The 9,690-nt window shown below is 37.9% G+C and overlaps 1 pseudogene; it reads right to left on the reverse strand.

Moving 5' to 3' along the window:
- Nucleotides 1–859: 859 nt before the first annotated feature.
- The window catches only part of LOC144234826 (kinesin-like protein KIF2A pseudogene), a 17,721-nt pseudogene continuing 8,890 nt past the window's right edge, over nt 860–9,690 (reverse strand).

Here is a 9,690-nt window from a genome sequence, read left to right on the forward strand (position 1 = left end):
CCTGCTTGTGCTCTGTTTCTCTCTCTCTCTTTCAAAAATAAACATTAAAAATTTATAANTCATGAGTTCGCGCCCTGCTTTGGGCTCTGTGCTGGGCTCTGTGCTGACAGCTCAGAGCCTGGAGCCTGCTTTAGATTCTGTGTGTGTGTGTCTCTCTCTCTATGCTCCTCATCTGCTCATGCTCTCTTTCATAAATGAATAAACGTTAAAAAATTACATATCTCTTCAGGTGAAACAAAAGCAAGTTACAAGAGAAGAAAGAATATGACCCCATTTATGTGAAGTACAAATACAGCTACCTATGTTGTTCAGGGATATATTCATAGGTACTAATACTATTTTTAAGTTATTTATTTTGAGAGAGGGAGAAAGAGTGCATGAGTGGCTGAGGGGCATAGAGGGAGGGAAAATTCCAAGCAGGCTCTGCACTGTTAGCATGGAGCCCTACACAGGGCTGTCTCACAAACCATGAGATCAGACCTGATCTGAAACCAAGATTCAGACGCTTAACCAATTGAGCCAACCAGGTGTCATGGTGGTAAAACTATTTTTAAAAAGAAAGGAAGAGACAAACAAGAAAATTAGGCCACAGAAGCACCTCGGTGGCTCAGTCAGTTAAGCATCCGATTCTTGGTTTCAGCTCAGATCATGATCTCATGGTGGTGAGATTGAACCCCATGTTGGGCTCAGCGTGGAGCCTACTTGGGATTCCCTCTCACTCTCTCTTCTCCTTCCCTGCTTGTGCACTCTCTAAACAAACATTTAGAAAATTTGAAAGGAAAATGTAATGAAATTTATCCTATCAGACATTAAGTCAAACTAAACACTGCTCTACTCCCTCATATTTCAAACTGAATAGCTATTTCTCATATCTATTTGCATATATTAATGTATTAAGAGTATTTTCACGGGATACCATTCTTGGAGAGATTGTAGCAATCATTCAAGTACAAAGATTTTCACCTATGAATGAATTTCTTAACACCTGAGTTTACCTGTTCTGAAAGGAATTTGAGGTTTCTTTCTAACTAAGGCTCTGATGCATTACTTGAGTGGTAAAAAGCTTTTATTAATTTCATTACCTTAAAGCCTGGTTTTCCTGTTAGCACTGGCAGTATCAGCTCCTCTTTCCAGCCAAATCAATGAGAAATTTTGCCATATAGTTTTCCTTTCCTTCTAAGAATAATCCAAAACACTAAATGGCTCTGAGGTGAATGTGCATTTGCAGATGTTTGACTGGATGTTCTGCAACTGTTGCCTATGTTAATGAATTTTCTACACCTTCAACACATTTGATTTCTTGTTCCTGTAATCCCATCACTTGAACCTGGTGATTTCCATCTTCTAGCAGTTGTAATTTTGTTTTCCTGTTTAGCAAGTCAAGCAGTTAAATTTCCCCTGTAAATTTTTTAAAAGTTTGCATATACTTGCAGTTCTAACTTCTTATAGTTTGGCTTCTCTAACACTAAAAAGGACATCTCAAGCTGCTAATGCATAAATCCCTCTAGAACAATCTTGGTTCTTTCCTGAAAAGTCACCTCCCATAGTATGAATTTTCCCACTTCCAGTATGCCCATAAGCAAAGCATGTAGCCATTCCCCTTTCGAATATAGTTTCCACTAGTGGTCTAGCCATAAAACTATAAATCATTTCATTAGGAGCTGTGTTTTCAAAGTCATAATCAAAATGAAATATTTGGTTTTCTAGGTATCTTGTTAAACCTACTGTTTCTTTTGGTTTATATGCTAACACAACATCTTTACTAGGATTGTAATAACAACAAGAGCTTTCATTTGAGTTTCTTTTTATTGAAGTTTTTTTACACAAACACGTATATTATGTCCATCAGTAGAACATGCTGTTGTTAATAGTCTCTAGTCCACATTTCCTCTAAAGTCTCTGATCATACATATAATTTCATAATTTGGCTGTGTAACATAAACACCCTGGGCTCTTTTTTCTCTAAGTTCTTGCTGTTGTGGTTAAGGTTTTTTTTTCTCATTTTTCTTGTATTTTTTTCTAATTCTTTCAAACAATTAGATTTTCTAGGTGAAGCGAGTTGAAACTCCATTTTTGCAGCTTGAACTGGAGATACACATGAAACACTACCATTCTTTGGTGCAGAGGAAGACTGCTCAGGAAGTTGACTAGGGTATGCATATGCAGAACTAACCACAGTGTTATTTCTTAGAGGAGGGCCATTCTTAATAGAAGCCACAGTCTGACGATTCTTTACAATTTTGTTTACTTTGGCTGATGAGGTTGGAGGTGGCATTTCTGGACTGGACTGAATCTTCATTATGTACAAGGTCAGGGTTAAGTGAAAAGAGGCTCTAGAGGTCAATCTCTTTGCCTTTTCTCCATTTTCTATCCATTCAACAGTTACAATTACTTTATCTTCATTTAAAGATAGTAACACTGATTCATGTATATGACCATCACTCTGCATGATCTTCATGTATATCTGGATATTCCCGATGTTGGCCACTGCTCTCAGCTCCGTGGAGCAGTGACAGCAGGTCAAGGGAGGGAAATGACAGGGTGGAAAAGACAGGGAAGAGGCAGGGTAGGTATGAGAGGGGGAGCAATTGACTATAGCCACAATGGCCTGGGAAACACCATGAATGCAAACCAGCGTCTCCAGGAGCAACAGCTAGGCTCTGGACTTGTAGGCTGACAGGGGATTACTCCACTTTCAACATGGATAGAAAATCCAGACAGACAATCAATAAGGAAACACTGGACCTGAAAGCATCATAGAATAAATGGAGCTAGCTGACATTAAATATTCTATCCAAAAGCAATATAATATATATTACTCTCAAGTGTGCATAGAATATTTTCAGTGAGAAAACACGATTGGTCACAAAACAAATATTAACAAATTCCTCAGGATTAAAATCATAACAAGTATCTGACAATAAATAAATACTAGAAATAAACAGCAGGAAAAAAATGGAAAATTCAAAAATATGTAGAAATTAGAAAATACACTCCTGAGCAACCAGTGGGTCAAAGAAGAAATAAAAGGAAAATAGAAAATACCATGGGAAATATTAAAATAAAAATACAACATATCAAAACTCACAGGATGCAGCAAAGGCAATGTTAAAAGAAAAGTTTATACATATAAAAGCTTACATTTAAAAAATGTAATAAGGTCCCTGGAGGAGTTAAGATGGTGGAGTAGTAGGGGGACTGTATGCTTACCCCATTCCTTAAACATGGTGAGATAAATATCAAATCATTCTGAACAACCAAGAAATTGATTTGAGGATTAAGAGAACAAACAGCATAACTAAAGGGAGAAAAGATGCCATATCATGGAAGGTAGGAGGTGCAGAGATGTGATTTTGGGGAAAAATAATCACTGAGTGCTGCAGAGGGGATGTTGCCTTGATCATGGAGGAGAGAGGGAGAGGGAGAGAGGGAGGGAGGGAGAGAGAGAGAGAATATGCAGGGGATTGCACAAGAAAAACACTTCCCCCAAACCACTGACTGGGAAAACAACATGAGAGGCTAATTATCATAACCTTTTCATAAGCAGTGGAGCTCAAAGTCTAAAGTTTTTAGAAGTTCATGCCATTGCCAGGGTGGAGCCTAGTGGACATAGGTGGTACTCCTGTAGAGAAGGAGGTTATAGGTCAGGGAGTGGACAGCATGGTCTAAAGATCTCTTGGGTCATATTGGTAAAGACAGTTTCCCTTCTAGGAGTGCACTTGGGAGAAGTAACGCTGCCTGTTAGGGGACAAAGAAGCCAGTGGATGACATTGAACTGCCTCGTTCATTAGTAGTTCATTAGGTAGAGAGGTACCTGCTGAGGTCAGCTACCTGTATACTGGCTATTTGCTGTGTTCTACCATAAACTCCAAGCCCCTGTGCATTCATGTTGACTGACCTTCTGGGACAAACCAGCATGAACTACAACATGAAGAGACCTTTCGCCAGAGGATAAGCATGGGTCTGTGCCACACTGGGTCCCTAAAATTTAGAGTTTGGAAATGCAGCCAGCATGTCTGACAGAAAACGCAGGAGTACTGTGCTCCCAGGTGAGCAGAAGGCTCAGAAAAAGACAAGGTGAAGGCAGGGATCTGTGGGATCTATGGGACACACAAGGGGAGATTATTATCTCTTAGGGGAGGGATTCCTAAAGAGCAGTGGGCACAAACACACCACTCCAAGGACAAGAGAGCAGACTGCAGCTGTTTTTACTCCCCACCTATCAGCACAGACAGCCATCAGTGGGCAACACAGTGCCCCCAGTGGAGATTTGAGATGCTTACACCAAGCTGCATCCCGCTGTCCTCTGCAGGTACTTCTGCCAAAATACAACAGCAGAGAGCATACAGCATTTATTAGAAATGCTTCATGAAGCACCAGGCTCTGCCTAGTATATGAAATCTTAATATAGCTGGTCTCAGGACCAGGAACCATAACATGCTTTCCTAACACACAGAAGACAGAAACTTAGGCAAAATGTTAAGATGAAGGAATTTACCCCAAAAAATGTACAAGAAAAGATCACAGCAAGGGATCTAATAAAAACAGATAAGTAAATGTGCCTAGGTGACTCAATCAGGTGAGATTTTGACTTCTGATTTCAGCTCAGATCATGATCCCAGGGTAATGGAATCAAGCTGAGCACTGGGCTCCATGCTGAACATGGAGTCTGTGCGCTCTCTCTCTTTTGCTCTCTCTCTCTCTCTCCCCCTCTCCCCCTTCTCCCACCCAGTGTGTGTTGTCTCTCTCTCTCTAAAATTGAAAAAAAAATTCTGCCTGAACCAGAATTTAGAACAACAACCATAAGGACACTAGATGGGCTTGATAAAAGCATAGAAGACACCAGGGAGATACTTAGCACAGAAATAAATATCTAAAAAATAGGCCAAAATAAAAAATTATATCACTGAGTCATAACACTGAATGGTTGTAATAAACACAAGGAAGGAAGAAGCAGAGAAATGAGTAAGTAATACACAGGATAAAAATATGGAAAACAATGAAGTTGAAAAGAAGAATGAAAGAAACATACTGAAGCATGAGTGTTAGAGGTGGGGAACTCAGGGACTGCATAATGCATAATAACATTTGTATCATAAAAGTCCCAGAAAATGAAGAGAGGAAAAAAAAGGGCAGAAGGTTTATTTGAGAAAATTATAGCTGAAAGTGCCCTTAATATGGAAATAAACATCTAAATCCAGAAGGAAGAGAGAACTACCTTCAAAAGCCACAAAAGCAGGCCAACACCAAGACATATCATAGTAAAATTTACAAAATACAGACATAAAGAAAACATCTTGAGAGCAGCAAGGGAAAAGAAATCCTTAAGTTACAAGGGAAGACAAGTCTGGTTAACAGCAGAATTACCAACAGAATCTTGACAGCACAGAAGGTAGCTGCATTATATATTCGATGTGCTAAACTGGAAAAAAATATGCAGCCAAGAATACTTTATCCAGCAAGACTGCTATTCAAAATAGAAAGATAGGGGGCGCCTGGGTGGCTTAGTCGGTTAAGCGTCTGACTTTCGCTTAGGTCATGATCTCTCGGTTCGTGGGTTCGAGCCCCGCGTCGGGGGCTGTGCTGACTGCCAGCCCAGAGCCTGGAGCCTGTTTCAGAGTCTGTGACTCCCTCTCTCTCTGACCCTCCCCTGCTCACGCTGTCTCTCTCTCTCTCCTAGAAATAAATAAAGCATTAAAAAAAATAGAAAGATAGATAAAGAGTTTACCAGACAAAACAACCAAGTAAACAAAAATAAAGTAGTTTATAACCACTATACTAACTCTGAAAGAAATATTAAAAGGGACTGATTGAGTAGGGAAAAATACCTAAAGCAACAAACAATAGAAGTGAGAACATCACCAGAAACACCAGCTTCACAGGTATGTCATGGAACTAAATTGATATCAGTAATCACTCTGAACGAAATGGACTAAATGCTCCAATCAAAAGGCATATGGTGTAAGGATGGATTAAAAAAAAAAAAGACCCATTGATATGCTGCTTACAACAGACTCATTTTAGACCCCAAAATACTTTCAGATTAAAAGTGAGGGAGTGGAGAGCAAATTATTATGCTAATGACATCAAAAGTGAAAAAGAAAGCTGCATTAGCCATACTCATATCACACAATCTAGATTTTAAACCAAAGACTGTAATAGGAAATGAAGAAGGGCCATATATCATAATAAATGGGTCTATCCATTAAGAACATCTAACGAGTGTAAATATTTATGCCCCAACTTGGGTGCAGCCAAATATATAAATCAATTAATAACAAAGATTAAGAAACTTATTGATAATAATACAATAATAGTAGGGAATATTAACACCACACTTACAGCAATGGACAGATCATCTAAGTAGGAGATTAACAAGGAAACAATGGATTTGAATGACACACTGGCCCAGATGGTCTTCAAAGATATATTCAGAGCATTTCATCCTAAAGCAGAATAATATACATTATTTTCAAGTGCACATGGAGCATTCTCCAGAATGGATCACACCATGGGTCACATATCAGGTTTCAAGCAGTACAAAAAGATTCAGATGATACCATGCCTATTTTCAGACCACAAAGCTATAAAACTTGAAGTCAACCACAATAAGCAAACGAACAAACAAACAAATGAACGAATGAATGAATGAATAAATAAATAGGAAAGGGCACCTATATATGAAGGTTAAACAACATGCTACTAAACAATGAATAGTTTAACCAGGAAGCTGAAGAAGAATTAAAACAGGGAAACAAATGAAAATTAAAACATGACAGTCCATGACTTTTGGGATCCAGCAAAGTCAGTCATAAGGGGGAAGTATATACCAGTACATGCCTTAATCAAGAAGCAAGAAAATCTAAAATATACAAACTAACTTTACATCTGAAGGAGCTAGAAAGGTTACAGCAAATAAAGCCTAACACAAAGGGAAGGAGGGAAATAATAAAGATTAGAGCAGAAATAAATGATATAGAAAGAAAGAAACAAAAAACAACAAAAACAGTACAACAGATCAACAAAACTAAGAGCTGGTTCTTTGAAAGAATTAATCAACTTGCTAAACTCCTAGCAAGACTTAACAAAAAGAACAGAGAAAGATCCCAAATAATTAAAATCACAAGTTAAACAGCATCCTTCCTCATCAGAGAAATACAAATCAAAACCACACTGAGATACCACCACACTGAGATACCACCTCAGGCCACTCAGAGTGGCTCAAATGAGCAAATCAGAAGACTCTAGATGCTGGCGAGGACGTGGAGAAACGGGCACCCTCTTACACTGTTGGTGGGAATGTAAACTGGTGCAGCCCCTCTGGAAAACAGTGTGGACGTTCCTCAAAAAGTTAACACTAGAACTCCCCTATAACCCAGCAATAGCACGGCTAGGAATTTACCCAAGGGATACAGGAGTGCTGATGCATAGGAGCACATGTACCCCAGTGNCAGAATTACTGGCCAATATCCTTGAAGAACATGGTTGTAAAAATTCTCAGCAAGACACCAGCATATCAAACCCAGTAGTACATTAAAAGAATTATTCACCATAATCAAGTGAGATTTCTTTCTGGGATGCAAGGATAGTTCAATATCTGCAAGTCAATCAACATGATACACCACATTAATATAAGAAAGAATAAGAATCATACGATCCTGTCAATATATGCAGAAAAAAGCATTTGACAAAATACAGCATGCTATCTTGATTAAAACCCTCAAGAAAGTAGGAATAAAGGAACATGCCTCAACATCATAAAGGCTCTATATGAAAGATCCACCACTAATATAATCCTCTATAGGGACAAACTGAAAGCATTTTCTGTGAGGTCAGGAACACTCTCTCCACTGTTGTTCTACAAAGTACTGGCAGTCTTAGCATCAGCAACCAGAAAAGAAAAAGAAATAAAAGGCATTCAAGTTGGCAGGGAAGAAGTCAAATATTCACTATTTGCAGATGACATGCTATTCTGCATGGAAAACCGAAATAACTCCACCAAAAACTAATACATGAATTCAGCAAAGTGGCAGGATATAAAATCAATGCACAGAAATCAGTTGCATTTCTATACATTAATAATAAAGCAGCAAAAAGAGCAATTAAGGAATTGATCTCATTTACAATTGCACCAAGAAGCATAAGATACTTAGGAGTAAACCTAAGGAAAGAGGTAAGAGATCAGTACTCTGAAAACTATAGAAGACTTATGAAAGAAATTTTAAAAGACACAAAAAAATGGAATAAAAAAACATCCCATGCTCATGGATTGTGTGAACAAATATTGTTAAAATGTCTATACTACACAAGCAATCTACATATTCAATGCAAGCCCTTTGAATATAACAGCATTTTTCACAGAGCTAGAAAAATCAATTCTGAAAAATGTATGGAACCAGAAAAGACCCTAAATAGCCTAAGTAATGTTGAAAAAAGTAAAGCCAAGTGGGAGGCATCCTAATTCTAGACTTCAAGTTCTAGTACAAAGCTTTAATCATCAAGAGAGTATGGTACTGGCACAAAAACTGACACATAGATCAATGGAACAGAATACAACACCCAGAAATGGACCCACAACTATATGATCAACTCAAATTCGACAAAAGCAGGAAGGAATGTTCAATAAAAAAATAAAGTCTCTTCAACAAATGGTATTGGGATAACTGAATAACGCCTTGCAGAAGAATGAAACTGGACCATTTTCTTAAACCATACAGAAAAATAAATTCAAAATGGATGAAGACCACAATGTGAGACAGAAATGATCAAAATCCTAGAGAAGATGATAGGTAGCAACCACTTTGAATGTAGCCCTAAGGACTTCATACTAGACATGATTCCAGAGGAAAGGGAATAAAAGCAAATGACATATCAGATAAAGGGCTAGTATCCAAAATCTATAAAGAACTTATCAAACTCAACACCCTAAAAATAAATAATCCAGTTAAGAAACTGGTACACGACATGAACAGGCATTGCTCCCAAGAAGACATACAAATGGCTAACACACACATGAAAAATTTAACAACACAAAAAACAATAGGTGTCAGCAAGGAAGTGAAGAAAGGGGAATCCTCTTGCACTGGTGTTGGGAATGCAAACTGGTGCAGCCACACTTGATAACAGTATGGAGGTTCCTCAAAAAGTTCAAAATATAAATACCCTAAGATACAGCAATTGCACTATTAGGTAATTACCAAAGGATACATAAATACTGATTTGAGTGATACATGCACCACAATGTTTATAGCAGCACTCATATGTGGAATTTAAGAAACAAAACAGATGAACATAGAAGGGAAGGATAAATAAGAAAAACAGGGAGGGAAGCAAACCATAAGAGACTCTTAACTATAGAGAACAAACTGAAGGTGGCTAGAGGGAAGGTTGTTGGATCATGATGAATCACTAAATTCTACAAGTAATACTTATATTACACTGTTTGTTAACTAATTGGAATTTAAATAAAATTTGAGAAAAAGAAACTTGGCAAGACAAAAGGGAGTGGAACGATATATTCAAAGTGCTCAATGGGATAAATCTGCAGCCAAAAATATGCTATACACCAAGGTATCATTCAAAATAGAAGAGATAAAGTTTCCCAGACAAAATTAAAAGAGTTTCTGACAACTAAACTAGCCTTGCAGGAAATATTAAATGAGACTCTTTGAGTCCAAAGTGGAAACCAAG

This window comes from Crocuta crocuta, unplaced genomic scaffold, assembly GCF_008692635.1.
Source record: "Crocuta crocuta isolate KB4526 unplaced genomic scaffold, BGI_CrCroc_1.0 scaffold307, whole genome shotgun sequence".
NCBI classification, from domain to species: domain Eukaryota; kingdom Metazoa; phylum Chordata; class Mammalia; order Carnivora; family Hyaenidae; genus Crocuta; species Crocuta crocuta.